At 50.5% G+C, this 12,021-nt stretch overlaps 1 long non-coding RNA gene across 1 annotated transcript; it reads right to left on the reverse strand.

Annotated features, from left to right (window-relative positions):
* Positions 1-141: 141 nt before the first annotated feature.
* On the reverse strand, positions 142-10,648 carry LOC106695903. Its single transcript, XR_002827796.1, has 3 exons — positions 9,902-10,648; positions 2,317-2,436; positions 142-252 (listed from the first exon to the last, which is right to left on the reverse strand). It is a non-coding gene; the product is annotated as an uncharacterized LOC106695903 (long non-coding RNA).
* Positions 10,649-12,021: the final 1,373 nt, after the last annotated feature.

Genomic DNA, 12,021 nt, shown 5'->3' on the forward strand with positions numbered 1-12,021 from the left:
CTTGGGTTTTCACAGGAACATGTCTTTGGAAAAGGCAGCATCGAAATGCAAAAGCAATTCTAAGGGTCTCACCGGGGATTATTTCGAGCCACAGCCCGTAGCCCACATCCACGGGAGAGTGCCGGAAAGACTCACCGTGCGGTGACACAACCACCTGGTGTGGCAGTAATCCAGGGTCCCGCCCAGGTCCTCGGTCAACTGGGACTTGTCGATGTAACCGTGTAATTCTGGTACTGAGCTCAGCATTATGACCTAGAGGAGAAAGGAAACCCCCTCCATACACAGAACGCCCAGCAGACAGTCAGGAAACGTTTACTTGCTGGTGGCCGTGTTGACCGAAGTCACTGGCTTTGGGCCTGGCTTTCAATCCCAGCTCTACCACTAACCGGCTGGTTGACTTGAGGCAAGTCGCTTATTTTCCCTGTGTCTCAGCTTCCCCATTCATGAAATGGGTACAGGATGACTAATCCCACCAGATGACAGCCACTGAAGGGTGCAGACCCCGTGGCCTAGCTGGGCTTGGCATGGACATCAGGCACATGGAAAGCGCGGACACTCCTCCGGCCAGGTGAGCTCAGCATGGTAATCGGACGGTGCTCGGACTCTAAAGAAAATCATTTGGTCTTCGTTTCTGCTGACAGACTGTGAGGTCACTGCAGGGTCAGACCCAGTTCAGTGCCCTTTACCTGCACGATGGCCTTGACGGGGACCACATGGTTGTGGTGACCAAGCAAGCTCTTCCACACGGGACACTTGCTTTATTGTTTTTATTTTATTTTTTTATTTTTATGGGGAAGATGCCCTCATACCAGTTCTGGTCGATTTTCCTCTGTTTTATTGTTTTAATGTGGGTTTTTTTCTTGTCCTTTCTGAGGTCATTCTGCCCATGAGTTGTGGATGAAAATATAGCCTTTGCTTTGTAAGCTGTCACACAGATACTACAAAACAGGTCTGGAGAGGTTTAGCCCAAATGTGATTTGAAACCACCTCATGTATTATTAAATGCTGCATTAGTTTAAAGCAGCGGTCTTCCCTCCCCCCCCCCGGCCGCCCCCCCCACTGGGGGTTTTGGTCCTTAGGGGGAATTGAGAAATTTTGGGGAAAATTATTGATTTTACACATTTTGGGGGGGGGGGGGGGGGGGGTTGGGGTTTTTGTGGGGGGGGGGGTGGGGTTGAGTAATAAGTAAGATCATGCACAGGTCAGCCCCACCACAGAGAACAATCCTGCCCAAACGTCAACAGTGCCAATGTGGAGGTCTTTTGATTGAAGCATGATCTTTTTTTTAATTTTAATCTTCACCCAAGGATAATTTTCCCATTGATTTTTAGACAGAGTGGAAGGGACGGGGAGAGACAGAGAGAGAAAGAGAAACATTGATGTGAGAGAAACACATCGATTGATCGCCTCCCTCACATGATGAGCCTGCAACTGAGGTACCTGCCCCTGACTGGAATTGAACTCGGGACCCTTCAGTCTGCAGGTGGACACTCTAGCCACTGAGCCAAACCGGCTAGGGCGCATGATCTTCATTTTATAAAGTAGGCTAAAATGTCCACTTAAAGTAGAAAACAGTTCTCAGCAGAGATGACTCCATTTTCTCTTTGTGAAACCCGTTTTTGCCAACTCACTAATTTGGCTGATGTGAGCTGGAGTGAGGAGATGAGGGAGGGATCGGCCTGCAGGGCCAAGGCCTACAGCTCCCACCCTCTGCAGGCATGAGGGATGCTTGCACACACTTCCCCGGGCCTTCTCTTGTCCCCTGGGCTCCCTTGTTCTTCAGCTTGACTTGCTATAAGAACGTTCTAGACCAGGGGTGGGCAAACTTTTTGACTCGAGGGCCACAATGGGTTCTTAAACTGGACCGGAGGGCCGGAACAAAAGCATGGATGGAGTGTTTGTGTGAACTAATATAAATTCAAAGCAAACATCATTACATAAAAGGGTACGGTCTTTTTTTTCTTTTTATTTAGTTTTATTCATTTCAAAAGGGCCAGATCTGGCCCGCGGGCCGTAGTTTGCCCACGGCTGTTCTAGACTCATGGCTCTGACGAAATGCCTGTACTTTGAAGGTGGCCCATCCAAGGCCATGCTTTGCACAGTCACCCCAGGGGTGCAGAGTGGCAGGTGGGAATGAAGGATCATACTGCTCCTGGTTGCATAAGAGGAAGTATAATTTCCGCCTGAGTCGTTTGGGGCTTTAGTTATGCTCACAGCACTGAGGTTAGCACCTTGAGAATTTCGATTATCATAGATGGGCCAAGAATGCAATTACGTTTAGTTCTGCCTACGGAGCTAAAGCCGGGGTGTACTTACTGGAACCTTCATCTTAAAGTCATCTCTGTTGAATTTGAAAGCGAGGTCAGAGAGAGTCCTTTGGAAAAATCCCGTTGGTCGCAGAACAAGGACGAGCTGGAGGTTTGCCGGGAAGGATGCCTGCAGGGGAACAGAGGGTGTGGCATCGCTGGTGGACCGCTGTAGCTGACGTAGGGGTCCCACATACCTGCAGCTAACTGCACAGGCCGGACAGGGAAGACCTGGTCCGGGTGTTTTCAACACAACAAAGGTTATAGACACTGGACTCCGTCAGGGGCATCACTACCTCTTAAGAGAAAAGGGAAAAAGTCACACTGCTTGATGTTACTTACAAACGAGAAAGTCAAACGCTTGTTACCCTTGTTACAGACGGAATTGTGTCCTCTGAAGTTCAGATGTTGAAGACCAAACCCCAGTGCCTCAGAATGTGATCATATTTGGCGATGGGGTCTTTACGGAGGCAGTTACGCTAAAATAAGTTATTAGCATGGGCCTCCAACCCAATGACTCGTGAAAATGGGAAATTTGGACACAAAACCCACCGGGAGAACGCCACGTGAAGATGAAGGCAGAGATGGGTGATGGGTCTACGAACCAGGGGTCACCAAAGATCACCAGCTACCCCAGAAGCTGGGGGAGAGCGTGGAATATGTTCTCCCTGTGGCCACAAAGGGAACCAGCCCTGCCTTGACCTTGAACTTCCGGCCTCCAGACTGTGAGGCAATAAAGTTCTGTTGTTTAAACCATCGAGTCTGGGAACTCTGTTTTGACAGCCCCAGGGAACTATACTTGTCAAATAGAAATGAAGCCATACGCGCACGCACACACTCTCTCGCTCTCTCTCTCTCTCTCTCTCTCTCTTTCTCTCTCTCTCTCACACACACACACACACACACACACACACACACAAGCTAAAGGAAAGATAAAAATAAGCGTGCGCACACACACTCTTAGATACAATTATGTGAATGTGTTGAGCTACCAGCTTTGCTTACAAGGTACCTGGCCTTGGGCAAGTTACTTAACTTCCCCATGCCTCAGTTTCCCCATTTTGAAGCAGAGGTAACAGAGTGCCTTCCTCACTGCACTCTTGAGGGTTAAGTGACTTAATGCACACGCAGAGTTTAGCACAGTGCTCACATGAAGCACTCAAAAACGTGGCGATGACAGACACATAGTAAAAGGCTATTCTAGATGCTGAAATCCAGGGAGACCCCATTACTAAAACAAGAAATTCTGAAGCAAGTGAGTTCGATTTCTGGATAACCAGGCTACAGGCACCTAAAATATAACACACAGACAGAATGACACAGCCCCAAGGCCTGAAACAGATACCTTGGCTCAAAGGTCATCCTGGCCCACCTCTAACATCCATGCCCATCTAAGCAGGGCTGGCAGAAGACCCTAAGCCAGGGACCTGCGGGGCGGCCCATCGGCACACCAGAACCCACGGCACCTATGGATATTCCCTGGTTACGCCATCCAGGTTTAACACTGCCACCCACCTACTGGTGACATCCACGCTGTGCCTGTGACCCGGCCACTCCTTGAGCTCCCACCTGAAGGCCCTCAGTGCCTGCCGGGCACCTCCACTGCCATCTGGGAACCTTGAGGGCAGCGCTAAGACTCCAGTGATGGCGGCCTCTGGGTTGGGTGTGGAGCATATACCCTTCCTGCCTGCAGCCCTGAGACACACCCTCCCCACAGGTTCCCCAGCGAGTCTGCATAGCATCGCCATAGCCCGGGTGACGGGGACCATGTGTCCTTGGTCGCCAGCACCTTAGCAGGTGCTCGCTATGTGTTTGCAGCCCTGTGGGCCAGGAGGGGAGCTGTCACAAGGTGCCATCTGCCCATCCGCTGGAGGTGCCTGGCACAGCCACCCACGTTCACAGCGGGACCCGCAGCTCAGGAGGGGCCTATGAATAAGCAGCTCAGCGAGCCGTGATCTCTCCCCTGTGCTGCCCCTGCTGACCCCGCCAATGCTCACTGAGTTCGACTCCTTCGAGCGGAAAAGACAACTCAGAGAACCACGTGGAGAGTCGGCAGCCTGAGGGCAGATTGCGGGCCATTTACCAACAGGAGGACCGTGCAAACCTGTCACCATCATTTGTGAAACTGGCCCCCACTCTTTAAGGAAGACATCCTGACGGCAGTCTCTTTCTAGAGGCGACAGCGAGTCACTCTTTTCTAAATTTCAATGTTGCTTTTGCCGCCCTAATTCACACCTCGGGGCAGATGTGCTCCGTAAGCACAGGTTTGAATGCATAGGATAAAACTGTGCCCTGGTCCTCCAGCAATTTCCCGTAGATGAACTCAGCTCAGGCGGCGAGGAAAGCCACCGGCAGTGGGCCTCGCTCGCCCCGTCCTGGGAGGAGGCACTGACCTTGCTGAGCCTGTGGCTGGAGGTGACTGTCTACGTGAAAACCGGTTCATTCTCCCCCTTTTCTTGCTTTAGTGTTTCCATTTCTTTAAGTTGTTGAATCTTTATATTAAAGAGAGTAGTTGTAAGATCCTAGCCAAGTGAGAAGGCTTAGTGACATACACAAACAATATTTTGAATACAAACAACGGTAAATTACATTTTCTCTGGGTTGGAGCCAACCATATGTACTAAAAGCCATCTGGGAGAAAATAAAACTTTATTTTAAAAATATAAAGGTAACTGGATGGAGGATTTGAGATGGAGGCTATAACATAACATCTTTTTGCAACTCACTCATGAATCAAGCAATCAGAAAATGATTACAATAGGTTCCTGTGTCATATGAAAGCAATATTGTTTGTTTTCAGGGGCTGACCTTGACTGACTTAGGAAGACATAGGATGTGATGACTCTACATGTGCAATTTGGGGATAGATGAAGAAGACTCAACTGGCTTCTGAATTCATATTCTTAGAGTCTTACTAAACGAAGAGGCAACGCAACTGGAGCCAATGGATGAAGAAGTTCCGCGGAACCCTGGTGCTTGGGGGAAGGCTGTTTGAAATCCTCCCCAAGTTCAAGTCACTGCCTTAACTTGTGCCAAAGCCACAGTTATCCAGCCTGACGTGAGATGTTTAATTTCACGTGGAGCAGCTGAAGCCTGGCCAATGACATTTGTCTCATAGTAGCCAAACAACAAACACAAGTTTGTGTAATAAATATGAACTTGGAAGCGTGGATCTCAGTGTTAGGAGATGAAAAACCCAGGGTCTGAATCAGAAAAGCTGTCTGTGAACAGAGGCCTTCGGCCGCCGGGGCTGCTGCTGGGGAGGTCTAGGTGCAAGCCTGCCGGATGGGGCATCTAAGACCAGCCCCCGGTGAGTACGGTTGAGACGGTCATAAACACCATTAAGGAAAAGACATTTTAATGAAAAATGAGTAGGAAGGGGGTAATCTCTGAAGGAAGGACAGTCATTCCACCGAATACTCTCAACATCGGGACACCTGGGCTGCCTGCTCTTCTGGGACCAGCAGCGCCTCTGCCCACGCCCTCCCCTCCCCTGGCATCACCACCTGTGCTTAGACCTCCGGGAACTGGCACACAGTAGGCAATTAGTAACATTGTTTAATATAATATTATTTTGCCACATACGGTGTATTTACTGAATGCCCTACAATTCCTGGGTCCCTCAGACACTTTGTGCACACACAGATGGCATTGGCTTTACAGGCAAAACCCTGAGTTCTCCCCACGCGGACTGAAACGACCTGAACTGCAATTTCCTTCAATGGCATGCTCTAGGACACAGATTGAGCCTGAATTAGGCTAGCTCTAAACTTAAATATGTACACTCCATTACAACCCTCCCCCATGCTAACACCACACACACACACACACACACACACTCACTCTTCGCACGCAGACGTAGTAGGAGTGGGTTAAAACTTGAAGTGGAATCCTAGAAGACATACACTGGTATTTTATCAAAGAGGCATCTATCCCAGGACAGTCCAAACTTTGAACCAACTGTTAGACAAACAAAGAGTGATGCTTGAATTCTCAGCTTCGAGTCTTGTTTCTGCTTGTGTCCACCGGTAGAGAGCCTGACCTGTGCCAGGTCAGAGCACCCATTGCCCCCACTGCCCATGAGAGCCGATGAAGGCTCTGTTTTGGATGGAGGCACAGCAAGTCTGATTTTAGGAACATTAGACGTTGGCTCCTCCAATGCCTTATTCTTCTCTTCCAAGCCAAGCTGAAGGCATCCAAGAAAGGAAAACGAACACCCCAAATTAAGGAAAGCTCAGCTCAGGAGACAGTACACATGGTGGCAAAAAATAGCCCTGAACTACGTGGTGTTATGTAAGGCCTGAGCCTCAACCGGGTGTCCAGACACCCTTGGAGATGAGTAGAGCCGCTGCCACCGACTTGCTTCTGTGGCACCTGCAGCTGGTCAGGTGCCCCGGTGGAATTGTGCACCCTGGAGCCGCCCATGTGCCGATTCCTCCTGAGGGTGCTGGCCTAGCGGGTGCTGGGTGGTTGTTTTCCCAGAGCCCCCTTGGATATAGTATAGCCTGGCTGAAGGTGGCAGCATGAGTACCAGCTCTGGCGCCAGTTCTGTCTCCCACCTCCTGGTCCTACCACAGAGCCATGGTAGAGATCAGACCGACACCCTGGCTCAGAGGTGGATGTATGCTCAAGGAAGGCAGCAGGGCTTGGCTCATAGCGTTCTGCCCACCCCTATGGCCTGTGCTGTCTCAGGCACCCCTATATATTTTTCTGGTGTCTCTGGGCATAACTCTGACCACAATGGCTGTCAGCAGTCTGCACCCTGCTTGGGTGTATATTTCTTGCTCATTCTCCCCTTATATCCCCAACACCTTCACGTTCCAGGCACAGAACAGGGTTTTCACAAACGTGTTCAATACATTAATAGAATTTTTCGCATTAATATCAGTAATTTTTTATAACAAGAAGCATCAGAGTGCAAAGAGAATCTTTGACAATTCTGCTAGAAAAATGCTGACTTCTGGGATTTCCAAACCAGTACTGAGGAACTCTGTGACTTACAGGAAAAAGGATAGAAAAAAAAGCCACACGTATATTTTTATTGTGTAAGAATCAGTGCAAACCTAAAAACTCAAACTTTTTAGCTGTGATTTTTCACAAAACAAAGTTTTAAAGACGAGCCAGCTTGCTTCAGCAATTAATCTGATTATAAACTTGATGATGAATAAAACTTGGTATGAGCTTGGCTGTGACAGCTCCGGCAGCTGGCCCAGACCACACTGCTGAATTGTAGGGTGATCTGAAGGATTACCCACCCCACCCCCCAATTTATCTGTTTTGTTTTTAAAAGCAACCCTGCATTTAGGAAGCTCCTTGCTTCTAACCAGGAACAACTGATTAACGTGAGAGATATTTATGGCGAACCTGCCTCACATGGGGCTTGGGCTGGGTGCCCAGCCACCCGAGGATGGACAGGGCTTGGCCTTGACCTCAAGGAAGCCGTGATGTGCAAACACAGAATGACTGTGAACTTCCATCAAGTAGAGAAAAGGCAGGAGACTCCTAGGGCAGTGCTGCTCTGCTGGGAGCTGGGCGAGGGGGTGTGGAAGGATGCAAAGCCACGTGGTGCTCGGGGGTGAGGGTGTTCCAGGGAGATGCCCGTGTGCAAAGGCGCAGAGAAGCACTTTCCAGCAAGGATGAGAGGCCTGGACCCACAGGGCACGCCCGTGACCATGTCGGCAATTCAAGAGTACTTTGTGCCCGGCCAGTGTGGCTCAGTGGTTGAGCTTCTACCTATGAACCAGGAGGTCATGGTTCGATTCCTGGTCGGGGCACATGCTTGGGTTTTGGGCTCAATCCCTAGTGTGGGGTGTGCAGGAGGCAGCCAATCAATGATTCTCTCTCATCATTGATGTTTCTATCTCTCCTTCTCTCTTACTCTCTGAATTCAATAAAAATATCCTTTTTTTTTTTTTAAAAAAAGAGTACTCTGTAAGTTTATGAGGATTTTAAAACAAAGGAAATCTGATTATATAACACACTGATTTTTTTTCAACCGTTGTGCTGCAAGAATTTTTAAAACATATGATATCTATTTAGTCAGGGGTGCTGACCTCTTTTCCCTTAGGTTATCAAATAAAAAACTGACAATGGCCAACACAACAATAGGCATAGGTGTGAATGAATCAAAATTATAACTATTTTTTGTCAGGTCGGCAAACAATATATATTTTTTGGTGTGCTGCAGTTCACGTGTTCCATGCGATGAGAAATGTTGGAAATCGCTGACGTCTTTGGAAGTGCTCTGAAGTGTTTGATCTGTTTCAGATAAATGAGGTCATGGGAAGTGTGTGCCAGGGGGGGCCTGGGCAGGGGACACCTGGGGCGGTGCAGGGAGACGCTTTATCCCAAAGACACAGGTGGGATCCAGTAGTAAAGAACAGGCTTGCCCCAAAACGATGTGAACTGTAGGAGCCAGAGCAGACCCCGAGCCTTTAATCATCGTTAAGATGAAATAATGAGGCAGAATGTAAGGAAGGAGTCGATTCTTCCACTCTACCCAGAACCCCACCACAGCAGCCTCTCTGAGGCCAAGAACCAAAGATGGCTGAACGCAAGGCCTAGAACAAGAGGGGAGGAGAATTTCACTCCACTGGGCATTAGGTTTTTAAGAAACGCTTGGGAGCAGCGGAGCCATCACCGCCCAGGGAGACCCGGCCAAGTCGCTCTGGGTCACCCTGCTTGCCAACAATCGCTTTTCGGTCCTTTGGCGGCTGGGAGGCGAGCGTGGGTGGAACCCAGTGTGGTGAGCAGTGCTCCACAGTGGAGATCGTGAGCGGGGGTGGAAGCTACTGGCAAAAATAAGATTCAGGGCTCCCTGCTGACTTAACTCTTCCCTCCTAAATAATCACGGCAAGCTAAACACAGCCAGGACACAGACCAGCTGCTCTGCCCTGGAGGGTGGCACACAGGCTGCAAAACAGCTCCACGGACGTAAAGATAAATTCCTTGGCAGCGAGGGTTACCAAGTGCAGGATGGGGTTCCCAAGAAAGACACAGGCATCTGAGTCAGTTGTAAAACTATGGAATACACAGTCCACGGAAAGGAGAGGGTCACGTAGAAGAAGCTATTCGATATAGTTAAAGCTTCTAGCCTGAAGACGCTCTGTAACACACTCAGTGCCCTGTTACTCAGGACTTTGTGCTCTATTAAAGAATGAGTACACGGTAAATCCTGGGCAGCTCACATACTCAATGGTCAGAAATAAGCCAGCTGGTGGAATTGTTTTCTAATTAAAACAGGCCGCCTAAGAGTTAACCCATTTGAGAACACACACACACACACACACGCGCGCGCGCGCGCGCACACACACGTGTGCATACACACCCATGTGTGTGCGCAGACACACACACACACACACACGCACACACACACACGCCTTAGCAACTGCTGAAGTCAAGGAGGTGGGGCTCCAGGCCTCAGGCCACCCGGGCGGTGCTCTGAGCTGGCTGTACGCCTCGGTGCTGCACCACAGTGACAGCTAGAACCCACACTGCCACCCAGGCAGAAGGGTCACCAGAAGTGAAACGCTGCTGTCCCCAAGCCCAGGAGAAGAGCAGGTGGGACGTCACAGAGCCGGGGCGCCGACACTTACTGCTATTCGCAGGACTGACGCCTTCACGGAGGTCCATTTGTCCTGCCTTCGGTCTATGACCAGGATGAATCCGATGCCAGCATCTTGCAAGCTGAAACGAGGGGGAGAAATATCTGCAATTAACGTGTGCAGCAGGGAGACGGGCTTTTGCGTAATCTCTAAGAAAATCTAATGATAAAACGATTCCTCCTAGGATCCTTATGCCACGTCCGCGCTGCAAGGTAAAACGCGTGCCAAGTAGGCGTCTGAGCAGACTGCAGCATTTCCATGAGCCTCGTCCGGGCAATTTCCAGGACTTGCTCTTATCTAAAGATGCACCAATATTTTCTGTGTTTTATTTCCCAACCTCACAACAACCATCTCGCAAGGCAAAGATCCAGGCAGAACCCATCCTTCCTGGAGCTTATTCAGTTTTTGTTCCACAGTAAGCGCCGAGTCATTTTCTCTGCTGGGTTGACCAGCTGGCTAAATCCTCCAGGACACATTGTAAGATCCACATGTTACACGAGTCCTAGCAGCTGAGGTCCTCGTGCTCGCCCACGTTAGAGAATTGCTCTTGTTGGCTTTGCTGCAACCATGGGAGAGAAGCCCCCAGGCATCTGAAGGCTCAGGAGCATCTGGTGGAAACGGGAGAGGAGACAGGGCTCCTTGCAACAGCAACATCTGTGGCAGAGATAACACTGAGCCGCTGTGGAGTGACAGCCTCCGTCCTGACTTAGCCCAGCACAGGAGCCTGAGTCACAGCGTAGAAACCAGGAGGGCCTCCTCCGCCGGTGCAGCCCACATCCGAGCCAATTGTGCAATGCCAGCAGCTGCCACTGCCAGCCAATCCACGCGGGAGCGAGAGGAGGGCAGGCAGAGGCGCCGAGTGGAAGCACTAACTTCCAAGCCTCTGAACCGAAGGGAGCCACTTGTGGGTTGAAATGCAAGTCAGAATGACATGCAACAAATAGAAATTCTGCAGTGTGCAAAAGCCTGCTGTAAACGCCAAGGAATAAAGCCAGAGCTGTCTTATCCCAAATCCTCCCCGGCCCTCAGATGGAATGACGGCGACAGTGACACAGAATGCACACCTGGGTGGGTGGGCTGTGGATTCTGTGCTCTTATCCACACTGGAGGACGAAGGGCTCTGGGTATAGGAATCTGGGTCAACAACAGCAGAGGCCTCGGTGAGTGTGCAAGTCCTCACCCGCTTTCATTCAGAATAGCCTGTCCGCTGTTGCTATTAGAGCTCACGCGCTCGCGTGGCGAGAAGGCGGTGATTGTGTTTCACACTGTACCGGGCGCTCCACGCAGAACTCCTGAGCTGGCTCAGTTCTTACGGAAGCAAGGTTTTTGTTGTTGTTTTGTTTGTGTATCACTGAAGTCTCAGTGCCAGGAACCTAGATTCACAGTGGTCTTGCTCCCCACTGCACCCCAACAGCAAGGGCTCAACAAAGATGGCTGGCCGACTTGCCTGATTCGGGCTGGGCTGCTAAGGTAGGACGTTGAGATGGAACAGAAACCCTAGTCCTGTGCCCGGACCCTCCTTTTGTTCTTCTGGGTTGCTACTGGCCAGCCACTGAACTAAAAGCTTGTCAGGATATTCTTTCTCTAATCCTCATAACAACCCTATGAGACAGCTGAGAGAGGAGACACAGACACAGAGGGGTTAAGTTGCCCAAAATCACACAGCCAGTGAGCACAGACGGAGTGAACCCCATGGTCTGGCTGGGAGTCAGGGCTCTCAGCTGTCTGCATGCTGCCTCCTGGGCCAAGCACACTCATCCCGCCCCTCCCACCCCTGGGCTTCCCCCTAATGCCAGGCCAGGCGGGGCCTCCTCTCCAGGGGTCCCTGCACCACTCCCAGGTGTCGGGGGACATGCTGAGGGGGCCTGACCTCAGAAGCAAACAGCGAAGATGCCCACACACCAGAACCCAGCTCGGGGCCAGGAAAACTCTCTTCCGTGCCCCCTTGCATCTCGCCTCTCACCATATTTTGGGAGCAGTGACTCAGAGGTGCCTAGACTTAACAAACATAAGGCATCTTATGTAAGATGTAGACCCTCGAAGCCTCCTGTGTGCCCATATGGCCGCAGCCGCAGAGCAAGGCCGTGTGAGATGCCCACCCCCAGGAGCCG

This window comes from Myotis lucifugus, unplaced genomic scaffold (genome assembly GCF_000147115.1).
Source record: "Myotis lucifugus unplaced genomic scaffold, Myoluc2.0 scaffold_4438, whole genome shotgun sequence".
Lineage (NCBI taxonomy): Eukaryota > Metazoa > Chordata > Mammalia > Chiroptera > Vespertilionidae > Myotis > Myotis lucifugus.